This window comes from Podarcis gaigeae (genome assembly GCF_964106915.1).
Source record: "Podarcis gaigeae genome assembly, chromosome: 8".
Lineage (NCBI taxonomy): Eukaryota > Metazoa > Chordata > Lepidosauria > Squamata > Lacertidae > Podarcis > Podarcis gaigeae.
Window position 1 is genome coordinate 18,483,752 of NC_139684.1, and position 18,548 is coordinate 18,502,299.

Genomic DNA, 18,548 nt, shown 5'->3' on the forward strand with positions numbered 1-18,548 from the left:
CTGCACTTATATAGTTTGTTTGTTTGTTTGTTTTGCTAGATATAGCCTGATTTGAAATATTAAGATTATTTGGAAGGCTGCCACCTCAGGCAAAAAAAAGGGGGGTGTCTGTGGAATTTTGAGTGAGTTTCGGTGAAACTAGCAAAGTTATTCAGGGCTAAGTATTTTCCGGTTACTAGGTATGGGGTGTACTTTGGATCTTTTCACCTCAGGCACCAAAATGTTTAGGGCTGGTTCTACCCTCAGACATGCAGGCTGGTATTTTCCTTGCCTTCACTTCTTTGGGCATTGAACAACATTAAGTTACAGGCCTTTGTAGATCTGAACATTTTCATTACTTTGGCAGCATTAGGTGTGTTTTTTTTAACTTCACCAAATATGGTCGGGTGGTAACAACTTAACACCTTTTGTGTTTTAAAGTTCAAAAGGTCTTTTCTGTTCTCTCTGCCTCCTGAAAATCTCTGGGGCACATTACCAGCACACCGTCCCCAAACAGAGCAAAGTTTAATATGAGAGAGAAACGTGGCCCACACTCTGAGCACTGCATCCTTGACACGCCTAAGGAGAGGCAAATGCTCCTCTCTCTTTTGTTGCTGCAAAACATCCAGCCAAGAGGTGTCTCCGAAATTACAAGCCTTTCCATCATCAACTCCTAAAGTGAAAATCTCCCCATCTTTGATTTATTCCATTCTTCCCCCCCCCCCCCATTGCTTTAAGCAATGAAGTGATGCCCATGGGTTTGGAGAAACCCATCTTAATAGAGTGCTGGAAATTATAAGTCAATGGGGCGATGGGCTTAAACAAAGGGAGCCCCTGAACAGGACAAATTAAACAACACCTGAATTGATGAACAAACTGGTTATTGCACAGATTCATTCTCCCTAGGCCCACCCCGTTTAAAAAAGTCCTTTTCTTCCTGCTTTCCCCCTCCTTTTACCGCCTGAGAGTCAGTCCTAATGAATAAGGTGCAATTGGAGTTTAATGGGCCGCGTCGGAGGGGCCTACCATCTGATCGCCGTGGCAACCGATCCTTTCTCAAGATTTTTTAAACAGTCTGAAATGTGCTTTTATTGTCTGCTTAAAATGTGTCATGTGAGCCCCAATGGTGGTGGGCGCTTGTATGTATCAATTTGTTTCTGTCTTCTAGGCGGCCCTTCGTGTGGGCTATGAATATATGTTGGGGGGTGGGGAGGGGGGCTCACCCAGGCACAGAGACAATAGGCCCAGCTGATTTGGAATCCAGGGATACCAAGCACCACTATGCTTTGGAATGGTGACATATGGTCCCAATCTGACCTAAGCCGTAGCCTTTAATAGCTAAACTCGTACCTCTGCACAAGGGCCAGGCATTGTCCTTTTCTTTTAATTGCCATCTATTCATCCTATGGCCAAGTAAACTTTTCCATACCTCCTTTCTTTTTTAAAAGAGAGAAAGAGAGAGCGGGTGGGGCGGGGGCTAAGCATCAAATGTTGACCACTGAAAGAGCATGGTGGAGTGGGGATGTTGAAAGAAAGAAAGAAATAACAAAATCCACCAGCTCTTTGTGTTTGCTTTCTACTTGGTTCAAGAGACTTAACAGAAGGGGTAAGGTCACCTCTGAACCACACATTTGAAGCACATGGCTTCTCCTAGAAGCATCATGGGAACTGTAGTTTGTTATGTAGTTTTCTCTGCAATAAAAATGCAATCAGTTGGTGACACCCGTATTTGCTAGGCAAGAGGGCAGAACACTTGTCAGAACATCAGCTTCTTTACATGTCAATTATAATAAAGTTCCTGACATTTGTTAAGGAAACTGCTTTGCTGGACCATAGCTCCTGTCCCAGCTAGCTGTTCCAATAACATGTTCGGAGACTTTGGTTAACTAGCAGTTCCCAAGATTCTTTAGGGGAATTTATGTGCTTCAAATATATGGCATGGATGTATTCTGAAAAACAAAATTATAGAGCAAGTGATCTGTTCTGTGGCGTTCTTGTGGGCAATGTCAAACTAGTTGCCATTCTGGCCCAGTTGTATGAAAATATTAAGGTTGGGTTTCTAAATGTGCTTTCTGCCAGCATCCTTTAACTTGCAAACTATTGCCTTCCAGTGGTTAGGAAACTAGAAAGCTGTGCTATACTAAGGCTGCATATATGCAAAAAAGCGTATGTCTTTCCCAAAGAATCCTGGGAACTGTAGTTTGCTTCTCACAAAGCTATGATTCCCAGTACCCTGCACAAACTTCCGTTTTCTTGGTTCTTTGCAGGAATTCATGTGCTTTCTATTTTCCTAACCACCCAGCATCTCCAGATAGGGCTGGGAAATGCATCTACTGTATCTGAAACCCTAGAAAGCTACTACCAGTCTGTGTAGACAATACTGAGATGCTGGGGATTGATTAGCAGGTATGTCAGTTCAATTCCTATTGGTAAATGCAAATGGTTGTACCACACATTCACATATCTAGAATAGTATCTTTCACAGAGGAAAGGTTTTAGTTCAGAGGTCCCAGGTAATGCTGGGAATTTCCTTGTCTGGAAAATCCTGGAGAGCCATTCCCAGCCATAGAATCATAGAATCCAAAACTTCATCAAAATTTGTTTGTCTGAGTTTGTCACTTTCAGTGTACGGACACAGGCTTGGCCTGGACGGGCTTCCTGTTATATACCTGCTGGGATTGACAAGGCATCTGACCCTCACCTGAATCTCATAGCTCTCCTGACAGGTGATTTGGTCTGCAGCCACAGTTTGGAAATAAAAGATGAGATTGCCCACAAAATACCAGGCACTCTACTATTCAAATTAGGCCCCAGTGTTTTTCTTACAATCCCCTTCTCAATGAATTAATCAATTTTAATCCAGCATGTAAATTCTCAAAATTTTCTTATTTGTTAATTCGAGCAAGTAAACTACTGCTCTCACTTCATTACAAACAGTATTTTTACCTGCAACACACTTGAGCAAACCTGCTCCTTAGTTAACCAACTAGAAGGGTTTCTATTAACTATTATTGCTGCTATTCTGGCCTTCTGCTGCACCAGGGTTTACACCAGTGTAATAGAGTTGTAATTCAAATGCAGACAGCAACAGCTGTTGAGACATAGCAGCACCGGCAGCCACTCCCATAGTACCTTTCAAAATCCTGCCATTACCTACGAACCACAGTGATGCACATTGATGAGGCACATTTGCCAGGCAGGGAAGGCACCAATTGACAACTGCCACAACCATGATGATGTGGCCTTGCATGGTTCACACCCCTTGACACATAATTTACCAACCTGCTGCCAGGCACTGCCCACAATGTTTTCTCCTTAGGAGGCAGTGTGCGGCAAAAAAGCTTCTTATTTTCTTCTTCTTTGGCGATCACTCATAGCAGAGTAAAATTGTCTTCCATGAACATGGTCTTAACAGAGAGTCCATAAGTGACTGTGGAGGCCAATTCTGGATCCACACGTCCTTCTACAATAGGGACATAGGTTTCCAGACGGGAACTGATCACGGTGAAGGTTTGCCAAGTGTGCCTTCCTCTCAGCACATTTCTCCCTTTCGTCTCGAGTTTGAGCATCTTCAAAGTCCATGAAACCTTAGTAAAGGCTGTTCTCCAATTGGAGCGCTTGCAGGCCAGTGTTTCCCAATGGTCTTTGTTTATACTACATTTTTTGTATTTGCCTTAAGAGAGTCTTTAAACCTCTTATGTTGACCACCAGCATTACACTTTCCATTTTAAAGTTTGGAATAGAGTAGTTACTTTGGAAGACAATAATCAGGCATCCACACAACATGACCAGTTGAACAAAGTTGATGTTGAAGAATCATTGCTTCGACAATGGTGATCTTTGCTTCTACCAGTACACTGGCATTAGCTCGCCTGTCTTCCCAAGTGATGTGTAATTTTTTTCAGAGACACTGTTGATGGAATCTTTCGAAGGGTTGGAGACGCCGTTTATAATTGGTCCATGTTTCACAAGCATACAGTAAGGTTGGTAGTACAATAGCTTTGTAAACAAGCATTTTGATTTCCCTGTGAATGTCCAGGTCTCCAAACACTCTGCCCTTCAATCAGGAGAAAGTTGCACTTGTAGAGCTCAAGCGATGCTGGATTTCGGCATTAACGTCAACCCTTGTGGAAAGACCGCTGCCCAGGTTCAGGATAAGTGATTGACATTTTCCAGCGTTACATACACCGTTAAGTTGGATTTGTGGCACTGCAGAGGATAGCCATCATGGCTAGTAGTCATCATTAGCTTTATCTTCCATGCTTGTAAGTGCTAAATTCAGATCAGCGTAATCAACAGCTGGGAAAGTCTACCTGCAGATGCATTCTTAGATTTCAGATTCACCACATACCATTTCCAAAATTTGCATGCCTGGTCTTTGTTAATCTGTTCCCATGCTCGGTTTCTTTCTCTTTTTTATTTTTTAACTTTCCCACGAGTAGACTAGGTAGGTGTCTATGGCAGTAAAAGATAATCAGATTTGCATGGGATTGGATTTTGCCTTCTGCGCCTCTGAGGCAAATTTCCCCTGCCAGAGCTTTTATTGCAGCTACTTGCATCTGAAAGCAATTGCTGTAATCTGACTGCTGAGAAGGTTTGAGGAGGGGGCTGCTGTTGGGATGATTGGATAAGGAAAGCAAATTTTTTTTTTAACAAAGAGGGGGGAGATAGGAGGGCACCTGGAGCTGTTGCTACTTAAGGAATGCCAGTGATATTTTCTGCATAGGCCAGGCAGATTATTATTTTAGAGCAGGCACCACGTCCCAATGTCTCTACAGAATGAATTGACAGCAGGCCAAGGAAGAAAAGCAAATGCTGGAAGTGACGTCAATACACTCGTCAAACTTCTTGACCTTTATCATGCTCGGGCGCTTCAAAGCTGCTCCTCACTGTCTTTCCCTCATTAGCTAATTACAAGGACTGTTTTCCCTGGTATCCTTTCCAAGCAATCAAACGAGCACAGTCTATAAACTAGGAAGGGAAATGACTTTCCTTCTGGATCTGAGGATGGCTCAGAACACAGGGTCTGTCTTCCTGCATAATCAGTTTTATGGCACACTGCAAATGTGCATTTGCTCCTCATTGCTGCCCAGTCTGCATGTCTTTACTCCAAGGCTACACACCTTTTGGAAATATAGCCCATTTCCCAAAGCTCCAAAAGAAACTGTGCAATGTTTTTAGCACAGTTATGTTATTTTCCTTACCCTTAGAACCTTCCCTGATATATACAAATGCAGTGTAGAAAGTGGTTTCAGAAATGACCTGGGTGCTTATTTTGATTTTTTTTCTATCATCTGTGGCAAGTACCACAACTCTGTCCTTATGACCTTTGGCGCCATACACACTTTACATTTAAAGCACATCCTCTGCCCTCAAAGAAACTTGAGAACCGTAGGTTGTTAAAGATGCTGGGAGTTATAGCTCTGTGAGAGGGCAAACTACAATTCCCAGGTTTCTATTTTGTTTGTGCAGAGGTGGGAATTTACTTTAATTGTATGCAGCCAAAGGGGTTGTAACCAATGATAGAGCTACTCAGAGTAGACCCACTGAAGTTAAGAGACAGGACTTAACATAGGTCCATTAATTTCAACGATTCTATTCTGGACTCGGCTCACACATTACAGCAAGGCAAACTGTGGGTTAGCATGAATAAACAAACGTGTGTGGAAATGAGGCATTTGCGAGAGTTTTAAAATGGCTGCTAATATGTTTATCCCAATCTGACCATTTTTGTTCTAGCAAGCTATTTCCCTTCCTTTCTTTGTGGCAGATTTTGTGTGAGAAATATAAGGTTGAATCCGACAAAGGGTATGCTTATATCAGTGGTTTAAAACCCAGCAAGGTCATTCCCCCCTGCTGCATTGCAAGCTGCATTTGCTTGGTGTTGTTCACATCAGAGAGGGCGGTAGGGATGTCTTTACCTGATACACATGACCTTTTTGGTTTCCCCTCCCCTGCAACCCCCTGGAACTTGTATTCATAAAGTCAGTGGTCTCGAATGCACACACCATTCTTAACTATGAAGTGAATGCAGCTTAAGTTTTCTAGTGGGATTGAAGCTGGTTTGAGGGGGGGGGGGGAACCCTGTATCAAATAGCGGTATTTGTCACAAAATGACAGGATCAACATGGATTGGCGCTAACATGTGTACACAGCTTCAAAAACTAGCAGTGGGAGAGCACTGGTTGTGGAGTAAGTGATAACTGGAACCGTAAGTCATACTGAGAGTAGAACCAATGCGATCAATGGGTTTAAGTTAGTCACGGTTGACGTTTAAGCCTACTTATTTCAGCAGGTCCATTCTGAGTATGACGGAACTCACATTCAACCCATAGTACTGTGAATTACAGGATCGGATCTGCAACTACCCTAAGGCTGCGTGGCAACTGCAGAGCCAGTGTGGCACAGTCAAGTGTGTTGGGCTTGGGAGACCAGGGTTCAAATCCTCCCACAGCCATGGAACTCACTGGGTGACCTCGGGCCAGTCACAGTCCCGTGGCCTAACCTACCTCACAGGGTTGTTGTGAGGATAAAATGGGGGAGGAAGAGAACCACACATGATACCTTGAGCCACATGGAGGAAAGGCAGGATGCAAATGTAACAAAGAAAGAATAACCCTATAACCAATTTACCTGGGAACAAGTCCTGCTGAGCTCAACGGGGCTGACTTCTGAGTAGACACGGAGTAGACACTGTGAAAGCTGAAGAGGCTCTTGGCCTAGACATGTTTTTCACAGTGATCCCTCTTGACCCACGTTGACCCGTTTCCTCATTTCTCCTCAGGGTTTTCCAGCTTGCGCAGGCCTCGAACATCAGCGTCTGTTTCCCTGCTGTTTTCCACGCACAGATTAAATAAATGGATGGTCTTAAATGGCTGCCCTTTCCACACCATGTCACCGACCCTTTCTGAAAGCCATTTAACCAAGCGGCTCCATGGCGGTTTCCGCGCTTCGGCCGTGTCAGAGGAGTTCAAACGCTGCGGACGAATCGTCAGCGCAACCATAGGACAAGAGAGGGCATTTTTGACCAGGCCCGGACAATACAAGCTCTGACAAGGATGGTGCTGGGGAGGAGTGCGCAGCTGAGGTATCAGGGCTCATTTGCCGGAGAGTCGCTCAGCACCGTCAAGACCACCCCACGGCATGCCCACGGCCGTTCTGGCAACGCAGAAGCTCCCCCTTCCAGAGGAGAAAGTCACTTTGGGAAAGAGATGACAGCCTTGCTGCCACACATGGCGTTTCGTCTCTTGGCGACCTCTCTCGTCAGCTCAGCTCAGCTTAAATGCATGCTGGGTTTCTGGGGTGTGTGCGTACGCACACATGTATCTTAAAATGCGCAATTTGCTCGCTCTGGGTTCTGAACTCTGCCGAATTGCACTCTTTCCCTCACCGAATCTTGCTATACGAATGGGGAAGAAGAGGCGCCTCTGTTTCCCCGAGGAACGGAATAGCATAATGGCAGGTTAGGAATGATGCCTGGTTTGAGTTTTACCTCAGTCACAAATTTTTTACTTCAGATTTTACTTCCAGTCTAGGTGGTCTCTCTCTCTGTGTGCCTTGATTATAGTTAACAGCACTGGCTTAATTTGCAGGCTCCTCACAAGGGTTCTTGAGGTACTTTGTGGGCGCGTACATTTGAAAATGCTCAATTTGCTCGCTCTAGGTTCTGAACATTGCTGAATCACACGCTTCCCCTCAGCAAAATTGGAAAGAAGAGGCTTCGATGCTTTTCTGAGGAATGGAATAGCATAATGGCTGGAAATCCTGCCTGGTTCAAGTTTTACGTCTGTCACAAATTTTACCTCAGATTTGGCCTCAGCCTAGACAACCTCTCTCTGCCTTGATTATAGTAACAGCAGTGATGTGGCCTACAGGGTTGTTGTGGTAATTAGTCCCCAAACATTCTGTAACATAGGTTGGGTGTGTGCTATACATTTAAAGCACATTTCACCTTCCCCAAATCATTCTGGGAACTGTTGCTTGTTAACAGTACTGGGAATTGTAGCTCTGTGTTATGGGGGTGTATTGGTTTCTTTCTGTTTTTGTTCTTGTTTTTATTATGTACCGGTATTTTGTGCTCTCATTTTGTATTTTTATGTTGTGAACTGCCCAGATGAAGGGTGGTTTAATAATAATAATAATAATAATAATAATAATAATAATAAGTAATAATAGTAAAAAATAAAATGGATGACACTATTTGAATGATCAACAATAGTAATTTGAGCATTCAGAACACTATACTTGTTACATATGCATTCATCCAGTTGTGCTCTCTGAGGCTTTTTTGTCTGTCAGGGCCTTTGAGCCTGAAAACAACTTTGAAACAGGCAGATGTTCAACAGGTGAAACAGCCTCAGCACTTAACACCATCCTGCTTGAAAGGGCTGCATCTATTGAACTGTCACACAACCAATAAAGGCACAGGAGCTAGGCCATAAAACACACCCAAATAGAAGATGCTGAATTAATTTATATAATTTAATTCTTCGCAAATTGTATCCCCCACCCTCCGGGTTAAATTTTCATACTTTCCAAGCTCTACATTTTGAAAGCAACTCTAGCCCACCCCCCTACCCCACCTCCATTCTCCAGGGGTATCTGTTAGTGAGTTTAACAGTTTCAAGATCTGGCAGATTAAAACAAGGAAATCCCAGGATGAAATTTGATACAAACAGTCTTTTGTTTCAGATGTTAAAAGAAAGAGGGCTCCCCCTCTTCTTGTTCTGCCATGGGAAAGGGCCCTGCCAGCATGTCCCTGGAAGTCATAGCTCATCTTGTTTGACAGGAGTTGAACGACCTAGCGAAATTCAAGCAGGAAACGTTGAAGAAATATTTGCAGCTTCTTAAGGAGGCAGGCCTATGCACTGTTAGGCCAGCTGAAAGTGCATTGATTTCAGTGGACTTAAATGTGCTTAACTTTGCACAGGATCGGGCTGTTTTGGCTTGTTAGGAATTCACCATGGCAGGAACAGGGAGAGGTCAGTGTCAAATCCTGCCTGCTGCCCCGCTGCATTTGCAGAGAAGGTGGTCGTCAAAGTATCAAAGCTTGAGCTGCAGAGCCAGCACTTTTGTAAGGCTAAAAGCTGGAAGACCCACACCTTATTATTTCCAAGCTCAAACCACCACTACAAATTAAGGGGCCCTGCAGGCGGGTGCTTTCCTTCCTGCGGGTGTACGCTATTTATTGTTTTATTTACTTAATGTAATTTGTATATTGCTTAATCATTAAAAATGCTTCCAAGGGATAAAATATGCATTAAACTTATCCATAAAGGTCTGCAGTAAAAAAAAGTTAAATCTAAAAAACACACTTTAGAAATAAAATCAGCAGTTAAAAAACATACGTATTAAAATAAAAGCACATACATACATATCTGGGTAGGCTTGCCTAAATGAAAAAAAAAACCACAACTCATTCGGTGACCATGGGCCAGTCATTGCCTCTCAACCTAACGTACCTCACAGGGTTGTTGTGGGGTGAGGGTTAAACAAGGAGGGAAAGAGCTTCTTGGAGTGAGAAAGGTCAGATATAAATGCAATAAAATCAATAAAAAGGTGCTTATCAAATCGGGTCTCTCCTCCTCCAAATATTCACTGAAAAAAGTTCATCTTAACTAGAAGTCTAACATTATAAAGAGATGGGCCCAGATGTACCTTAATAGGAAGGAAGTTTCACGTGTGGAGCCACTACTGTATTTCATCCTGTGTGGGGACCACCAAGAGGGTCCCACCTGTTGATTATTAGTATGCGCAGGACAATGTGGAAGAAGGTGGTCTTCCATATGTGCAAACTATCTCTTCTTCACTTTTTTGTTTTGTTTTAAAAAAGCATCTTCTGACATCTTCCCGAGAATGCTCCTAATACTACTTTGATGTTGATGACGTCCCCTACAAAGAATCCTGTGAATTGTAGCTCTGTGATGAAGAAACAGCTCCCATGATCCTTTTGGGGGGAAAGATGTGGCTTTTAAAGCAGTACCGTATAAGAGTACTTTAAATGTACGGCGTGGTTGTGACCCGTTGGAGGGTATGCCCTGAGAACTGAAAATAAAGTAATAGGAATAACCTCTCCCTGTTGCATTTTTCTTCTTCTCTCTCACAGAAAGCCTTTTCAAACCAAAGCAGCTGCTGCAGCAGCAATTCTTCCAATAAGTGAACTCACTGTCGCTTCAAAGAGGAAAGGTTTGGGGAGGGTTCACCACCACCACTTTTTGCTTCATCTCTTCATCCCAAGCAGTATGGCATGGTACAAATCACTTCTGGGAAGACAAGGTAAGAAGGTATTTTGAGAGGGTGGGTCATGAATGAGGCACCAAGATCCAGAGGGGTGTGCTGGATTCACCCCAGATAAATGCTTCAGTTGCGATTTTATTTTATTTTATTACTAGTCCTGCATTGTTGATGTTTACATTGTCTCATGATTTTGTGATGGCATGTCTCCCGACTGACACTGTTTCGATACAAGGGATTAAAACACATACTGGAACTTTGTTGTTTAACGTGTCACCCGAGCACAAGAAATCCACTTAAATAAATAAATAAATGATGGTCTTTGCAGTTTGGAAAGTGACAGGAAAATGCATTGGAATTTGTGGGGTGAATGAATGACTAATAGGAAGACCTATAAACACACTGCAAGAAAATTGGAATGAATGCTCATTGCCGTATAACTTCCCCGTGTGCAAATCAAAACGCATGCTCAATAAAGACCGGATATAGTCTAAACCTCCATGTAAGCTTTATGCCAGCAAATCAGGGATGAATGCTTAATGAGCATGGTGTGTAGCTGGTGTGGTGGTCAGAACAGTGGACCAGGATTAGAGGAATGGTGGAGGATTTCCCCTTCAAGTAACAATTCTTCAACTTTGCTCCCAACTGCCCGCCCACCAACTATATGTGCAGAATCCGCTTTCCCTTCTGATCCACTTGCCTGAGCCACGTGGTTCAGCATGGTTCATTATACTGCTGGCCTTGACTCTTATTGCAGAAACCTTAATAAATGTGCAAGGAGCCCTACGGTACATGTTTGAAAACAATAGACCATCTTAGTCCAGGTGAGATTATTGGTCCACCTAGCTCAGTGTTGTCTGCTCATGCTGGCAGCTCTTCTCAGGGGCCTCCTACCTGGTCCTTTATTTAAATCCTGTAAATGTCAGGGATTGAACCTGGGATTTTTGCATGCCAAGGGACATCAGACCCTTGGCTCATCTGTCTACACTAACTGGCAGCAGTTTTCCACGGCTTCAGGCAGGGGACATTCCTAGCTCTACCTGGAGTTGCTGGGGATTAAAACTGATACCTTATGCATGCAAAGCAGCTGCTTTGGCCCTTGCCTTAAGATGCAGAAACATAGGATGCTACTTTATAGCGAGTCAGACCAGTAGCTCAGTTTGTCTACCTGGGACCTTCTGCAGGCAAAGCAGATGTTCTACCACTGAGCTGTGGCCTTTCCTGCAAGTAAGTGATCTACTATTAAACTATTGCTCAGGGTACTTTGGGCAAGGATACATTTGGTTTCTGTGGTGCCCCTGCAACTGAAAAGCACTGCAATAGCCATTGTGTCTGCCACCTCTGATATATTGCTTTTCTCCCTTGATGGTGCAGCGGCAGAGGAATTAAGCTGTTGTGTTGTTCCCTGCCCACTCCCACCCACGGCCACTGGCAAGCACCAGTCAACTCGACAGGCAATAACCCAATGCACCCTCCATTCGGATCTGCTGAAAAAACGACAACTGTATTAAACTTGGCATCCTTTTACGGATATGGTTCCCATTCCTTGGCTCCTGTCCCCTTTCACAACAAACGCCCCAAAGCAGCTTTCGACATTCTGTCCAAATGGCTGATGATGCTAAGTGGAGAGGAGAAGAGAGGAAATGGAGAGGAGGTTTAGAGGAAGGGAGGAGGGAACAGACAAAAAAAAAATATCAGGGTTTGGAAGACGACTCAAGGGCAGCCAGCAATGGGCATGAGAAGGCCTGTCAGCACCGATCCTCTCCGGGAAGAGCAAACGGAAGTTGACATCATATTATCATGTTTAATGTATTCGAATTAAGGAGGTCCTTGACAGATCTGTTTCTAATGTGTGTGGGCAGGAATAGAGAGTGGGGTTACCCAATTCATAGAGATATAGGGCTGTCACCAATGCTAGCCCTACTCAGTGTAGACCCATTGATGTTAATTGTCCCAAGTTAAGCCTAACCCTGGGCATTACTTTCAGTGGGTCTACTCTGAGAAGAACGGACGTTGGCAACATGTTTGACAGTGGAACGGAGGTCCTCGCAAAGTGGAGGTTTTTGAACAGAGGTTGGATGGCCATCTGTTGGGGGTGCTTCAGTTGAGATTCCTGCATTGCAGGGGGTTGGACTAGATGACCCTTGGGGTCCCTTCCAACTCTACATTCCAGCTTTTGGGTTCTGATTACCAGTTTACTGTGGTTTGTATCCAAAATTAGTGCCACTGAAATGATGGACATGACTAGCTTATGTCCATTAATTTCAGTGGACTGACTCTGAGCAGGAATAATGTTGGGGGGAAACCCCTTATTTACTTTGATTTTTAGGCTGAGCAATAACGGAAATTTCCCAGGATGGCTTACAATAAATGTTGAAGCCATCAATAAAACAATAAAATCACAAGATCTAACAGCATAAAGCTAGCAACAGGGTAAAATCAGTATAGCACACTCACACAACAGTACTGGCAGTTTCACAGATGTGAGATTGTTGTTGGCTTGCAGCTGGGGCAGATGAAGGCATCCAGTTGGGCTGCTGCAGATGCACCATGGCATTTCTTCTCTCTGTGCCCCTCCCAGCAGCCATTTATCCTCTGTCTCCAGGCACTGTGGTCATCTGCAAGGCCTTCCCACATGGTGGGGTTGATGTTGCCAGCCTTTATGTCTTGCTTGCAGACATCTTCGTAACGCAGAGTTGGTCTGCCAACAGGTGTGGTGCCTGAAAACTTCAGTAAATATATGTAATCACTAACCTGTGTGTGTGTGTGTGTGTGTGTGCGCGTGTGCGCGCAAATGTGTGTGCGTGGTGCCAAACTGGGTCTTTGCCCTGGGTGAAATAAAGCCTCGTTTCACCCCTGCTGTCTGGGGAGAGCATTCCATTGAGACTACTGAAAAGACCCCTCACCCATGGAGAATATGTTCTGTATTACAAAAATAATTTTGCATGGAGCTTCTTTAGCAGTTATACAGTTAACTTGTTAAGCCTGTTATGTGCAAGGATCAGTTTGGAAGGTGGTAGAATAATTGAGGATGGGATTGACGCTCTGCAGACCCCTTAACGTCCTTGAACTTGTGGACTGGGAGTCAGGTAGCTTCAAGCTATAGCTGCCTAATGACCTGTTTAAGAGGAACTGCCAGAATGTCCTTAGTTGATAGGGAGTGTTTTAATGGGTGTGCTGTGACACCACCCAGGACACATCATTTGGCAGGAGCACCTGAGCAAGAGCCTTGGGTCTCAAGTTCTGGCTATGTATATGTGGAAGGAGAAAATTATATTATGTGTTTGTGGGTATGTATCGCAGCCAGTCCCACATCCTGTCTTTATAATGGCCAACCAAGTGCTCAAAAGCATTTGTGCAACTCTCCCTGCTTGTGAATCCCAGTTACAGCCTCTTGACAGTGAAGCTGGAACATATCCATTTATGCATAGTAGCCATTAATTGCCTTCTCCTCTAGGAATTCATCAAATTGTCCTTTAAAGCCATCCAAAGAGAGTATGATGAGTAAGAACGTAAGAAAAGCTATCCTGGATCAGGCCAGTCTAGTCTAAAGCAAGGGACGCAGGTGGTGATGTGGTCTAAACCACTGAGCCTCTTGGGTTTGCTGATCAGAAGGTCAGTGGTTCGAATCCCCACAATGGGGTGAGCTCCTGTTGCTTTGTCCAAGCTCCTGCCAACCTATCAGTTCAAAAGCATGCCAGTGCAAGTAGATAAATAGGTACCGTTGCAGAAGGAAGGTAAACGGTGTTTCCGTGTGCTCTGGCTTTTGTCACGGTGTCCCATTGCGCCAGAAGCAATTTAGTCATGCTGACCACATGACCCAGAAAGCTGTCTGTGGACAAACACCAGCTCCCTCGGCCTGAAAGCAAGATGAGTGGCGCAACTCCATAATTGCCTTTGACTGGACTTAACTGTCCAGAGGTCCTTTACCTTTTACCTTATCTAGTCTCAAGCAGGACCCAAGCAGAAGGCCACTTTCTCCTGCTGCAGTTTCCAGCAACTGGTATTCAGAAGGTTGACAGAGGCAGAGCATAGCTATTGTGACTAGTAGTCATCAATAGCCCTCTCCTCCATGCATTTGCCTAATATTTTAAAGCCATCCAAGTTGGCTGCCATCACTGCCTCCCATGGCAGCAAGTTCTGTAATTTAACTACAGGCGATGACTGATTAACATGCATCTGAAAGACAAAGCGTTGAACCCAAAGTGTAGAAGTGACCCCAAAGTCACAAAATATGTCACTAAAAGGGCGGAACAGGCCAAGGCAGGCTTATATGCACTCCGACGATGCATGTAGGGACCAGGAGTGGAACGCCCACACAAAATGGTCATCAGCTGTATGTGTTGCATGAAGGACTCTTTTATCTGTCAGGAACCTTCCAACATACAGCTTCATTGGAAGCCCCTGAGTTCTAGTGTTATGAGAGAGGGAAGAAAAAACTTTTCTCTATGCGCTGTCTCCATGCCACGCATAATTTTTTAAAAAACTGCTATCATGTCACTTTTACTATTATTAAACTTATAAATTGCCTTCTATACAATTGCTCCAAGGTGATGTACAATAAAAACAGCAAAGAAAACAGTTAAGGGCACACACAAAACAGCAGACGTATTTAAAAGCAAAACAAAAACAAGACAAAGTGTACATCTGTGACATAGAGACCTATTCATCTAGATGCAAAAGCCCGTCAGAACAAAAAAAAAAAGTCTTCAATTGTTTCCATAAAGTGCAAATATTGGTCACCTGTTATATCTTAGCAGGAATGCTATCCTACAGAACAGGCACAGACAAACTAAAAGCCCTGGTCTCAAGTTACTTCAAATCGGGCTTCTGAGATCTTTGGAACTTGCAGGAGAAAATTTCCCACAGACTACAGCACATAAGGGATAAAGTTGTGTATTCTGACAGTATGCCATACAAAGGTAGAATGAGGTACTGGGTAAACAACTAATCAAGGTTGTGTTTGTAGGCACGTGGAGACATGTTTCCAGTCCTTAAGGTTTCAGGGATAGAATTGCACTACAGACTTTCAGGAGTAGAGGAGGCTGTCAGTGAGTGAACGTATGAAAATACAAGTCTGCTTTATAAAAACTAATAGTATTTCTCCATGTTAACTGTTGTCTACTTCAGGGGTGGAGAAACCTTTTGAGCCTGAAGGACACAGGCCCTCTTGGGGTTACATACTGGTGGTGGGCAGAGCCAGATGTAAAAGTAGGCAGAGCAATGGATGTTACTCTTGCCTTTATATAGCAGATTACATTCTAACCATGCAAAATTCAGGGGTTTCCAAAACACACACACACAGCTTACATTTCTCCATCTTCCTTCCAAGCAAGATCCATTTCACAGTTCGAGGACCTATTTCAGTCAGGCAAAACCACTCAAAGAGGATGTGGCTTGTGGAAGTGGGGTGCAGTCTGAGGAGAGTCCTGAGAGTCAAACAGAGATGCCTGGATGGCCGCATTTGGAAATACCTCTGCAGTTATCCTTCCCTGATGTGTACTCTGACTGGCAGCAGCTCCCCAGGGTGTCAGGCAGAGGTATTTCCTCATCACCTGCTTTCTGATCCTTTAAAAATAGGGATGGCAGGAATCGAACCAGTTATCTACACACAAAGCAGGTGCTTTTATTACTCAGCTGCGACATCTCCACTATGATTAGAGCAAGTGCAGTAGGCGCAACAATGCAAATTCTTATTTGCATATTGTGCACAGGTTGTGGAATTCTGCTTTACCTGGTGCAAAAATTAGGTGATCTTGCTGCAGAACCTGCAGTGGCAAACTAAAAGCCGAGCACATTTATATAGCTAAAGAAAGCACAGAGCATGAGTTTTCATCTATGGCAGGTCAAAGTTCACCTCAGTGGCACTGCTCATACAGGTAAAGCTGGTAGAACAGATCTCTTTAAGCCATCTTCTCAAACCTGCACCGTTTGCCTGAAGTACCTCACACCACCTTACCTCTCACATCCTAAGGCTAAAGGCTGCAGGGGCTAGAATTATAAGCAGAGGGGATGGGGAGGGACCTTCTAAGTGGGGAGGACAGCTTTGAAAAAGCTTGGCCTTTAACCTCTGAGCTGTTAGCTTGCACGGAGCAACCTTTGTTGTTTAGTCTTCATTTGAGTGGAAGGTATATCTTAAGATACAGAATTAATTGCTGCTAGAGCTTTCGTTGTGCAATTGCACAACAAAACTCTTTAGGTTCCTTCTAACTCTACAGTTCTATAATTGTACAATATGCAGCAAAATTGTGCTTTGTTAAATAGAAGTGCCTGCACAGTAAATTTCGGAAATATTGCAGGGAGATCTAACCATGGTGACACGTCTACTTTGGCTAAGGTGGTCATGTAGCCTACTTTAACAGAGGACAGAGGGCTTTTTAAAATGATGCTCCAAGGGGATAACAGGGCCTTGAAGTTGCCCACAAATGGTTTAGCATCTAGCTAGTTGTCTGAGCTGTCTGAGCATGAAGTACATAGACCACCTGGTTAGTCTTCCCCACTGTGGTGAAATACAAAGCTCAGTGGGAGAACACACGCTTTGAACAGGAGTGGGAAACTTGCAGTGCTATCCAGATGTTTATTAGACTACAGCTCCCATCAGCAGTAGCCAGTGAGATCAGTGGCCAGGGATTGTGGGAATTGTAGTCCAGAGCATATGGAAGGCCACAGCGTCTGCATTCCCAGACTAAAGGCTTCTGGGACCTAGAAGTGCCATCCAGAAAGGAGGCTCATGCTGTATCTCTGCATGAGTGGGTGTTCTGCCTGATATTAAAACTGATTAAAAGGGGGGATGGGGAGATGGGGCAGCTTCCTGTGTTACTGTTTAAATGATAACAATCATTTCTAAATTTGTTTCTATACATATAAATTAGCATATGCAGATTTGTGTCCTCTTTTGTATTTTTGCCTTTCTTTTTTGGGCAATGTGATGTTTAAGTGACCACCCTAAAGACTAGCTCTCCAGGCACACAGCTGGGAAAAGTCCCTGCTGTGTTAGGCTAAAAGGACGAATGATGTGACTCAGTAAAAGGCAACTCCAAATATTGGTAAGGTTTAAGGAGTGTTATACTATGTTTAGGCCCTCAGTCCCATCCTTCAGAGATATTGGATGGCATTAAGTTTTACCCAGAATAGAACATGACTAAGTTTAGGTCCATTAATTTCAGTGCACCTACACTGAGAAAGACTTAGCTGAAAACAACCAAAGGATTATTCTTATGTTCTTAAAAAGGAGGATCAATCAGAGAAATTAATAGAGGATAAGGCTATCAATGTCTACTAGCTATGATATCTATGTTCCATCTGCCTCCGCTGTCAGAGGCAGTATGCCTCCCAATGCCAATCGCTGATCATTGCAAGTAGGAAGAGAGATATTGTGCTCTAGTTCTGCTTAAAGGTTTCCTTTTGGGGCATCTGGCTGGCCACTGTCAGAACAGGATGCTGGACCAGAAGGGCCATTGGCCCAATCCAGTAAGGCTCTTCCTACGTTCTTAATAAAAACAGCCTGGTTTACAAGGCAAATTCCTGCCCCACTGCTACCCCAAACCAAACAAACCCAGAAAACCCAAAATTGGCCCAGTAGCCTGTCCAAATGCACGAAGTTATGCAGGCCCTTTTCTTCCACCTTCCTTACTTCATAATGTCCCTACCAAAAACCCTCTGGCTTACCTCCCTCCCTCTCTTCTCTTCCACCCCCCCCCCTCCTGACGCAGCAAGTTGGGAGAGGTTATGGCGGCCTGCCGGCAGTGCGCAGCTGTTGTAATGACACGAACAACCCACCGCAGGCGAGTTTCCAGTGAGGCAAGCGGCATGCGTGCGGGCTGGGCGGGCTGACACTTTTCCCATGCATTGTGCCCTGTGTCACCGAGGAGGTGGGCCCCTCCCAGTCTGACAGCCCAAACCGGATACCTTCAGTGACTGAAATAATAGGCCTGGTGGTGGGAAAAAGGAGGCCGAGAAACCTCGAGGGAGGAATTAAGTGATGAATAACTTTCCCCCCACAGCTACGTTCCAGAAACATGCCTGAGCCTGCGGCCGGCCTGCCAGTTGACTGCCCTTCCTCCTCCTCCTCCCTCAACACCCTCTGCTGCCCTTGTGGGAGAAAAACCCTGTCTGGATTCCATCAGTGAAATAATTGGGATGGTTTAGGGAGGAAACAAAGCAGCAACTCAGGGCCTCCCGCAGGCTCGCGGGAGTGCCAAGCCCCTGGAAAGCTCACAAGCACAAGGGCGTAAGAGGAGCCCTGCAGCTGGACCAGGCCAAAGGCCCATCTAGCCCGGCCTCCGGTTCTCACAGGGGCCAGCCAGGTGCCCCAATGGGAAGCCCACAAGCAGGAC

General features: G+C 44.5%; 1 protein-coding gene and 1 long non-coding RNA gene across 2 annotated transcripts in view; one reads left to right on the plus strand and one right to left on the minus strand.

Moving 5' to 3' along the window:
* Positions 1-7,407, minus strand: part of PERM1 (PPARGC1 and ESRR induced regulator, muscle 1) — a 74,503-nt gene extending 67,096 nt beyond the window's left edge. The window contains exon 1 of the mRNA XM_083752598.1: positions 6,613-7,407. The gene's annotated coding sequence lies outside the window, so the exon portion shown is untranslated. The remainder of the gene's footprint in view (positions 1-6,612) is intronic.
* LOC310850908 overlaps positions 7,359-18,548 on the plus strand; it is a 136,210-nt gene continuing 125,020 nt past the window's right edge. Inside the window, exons 1-2 of the long non-coding RNA XR_014567462.1 lie at positions 7,359-7,441; positions 10,085-10,254. This is a non-coding gene — a long non-coding RNA (uncharacterized lncRNA). The remainder of the gene's footprint in view (positions 7,442-10,084; positions 10,255-18,548) is intronic.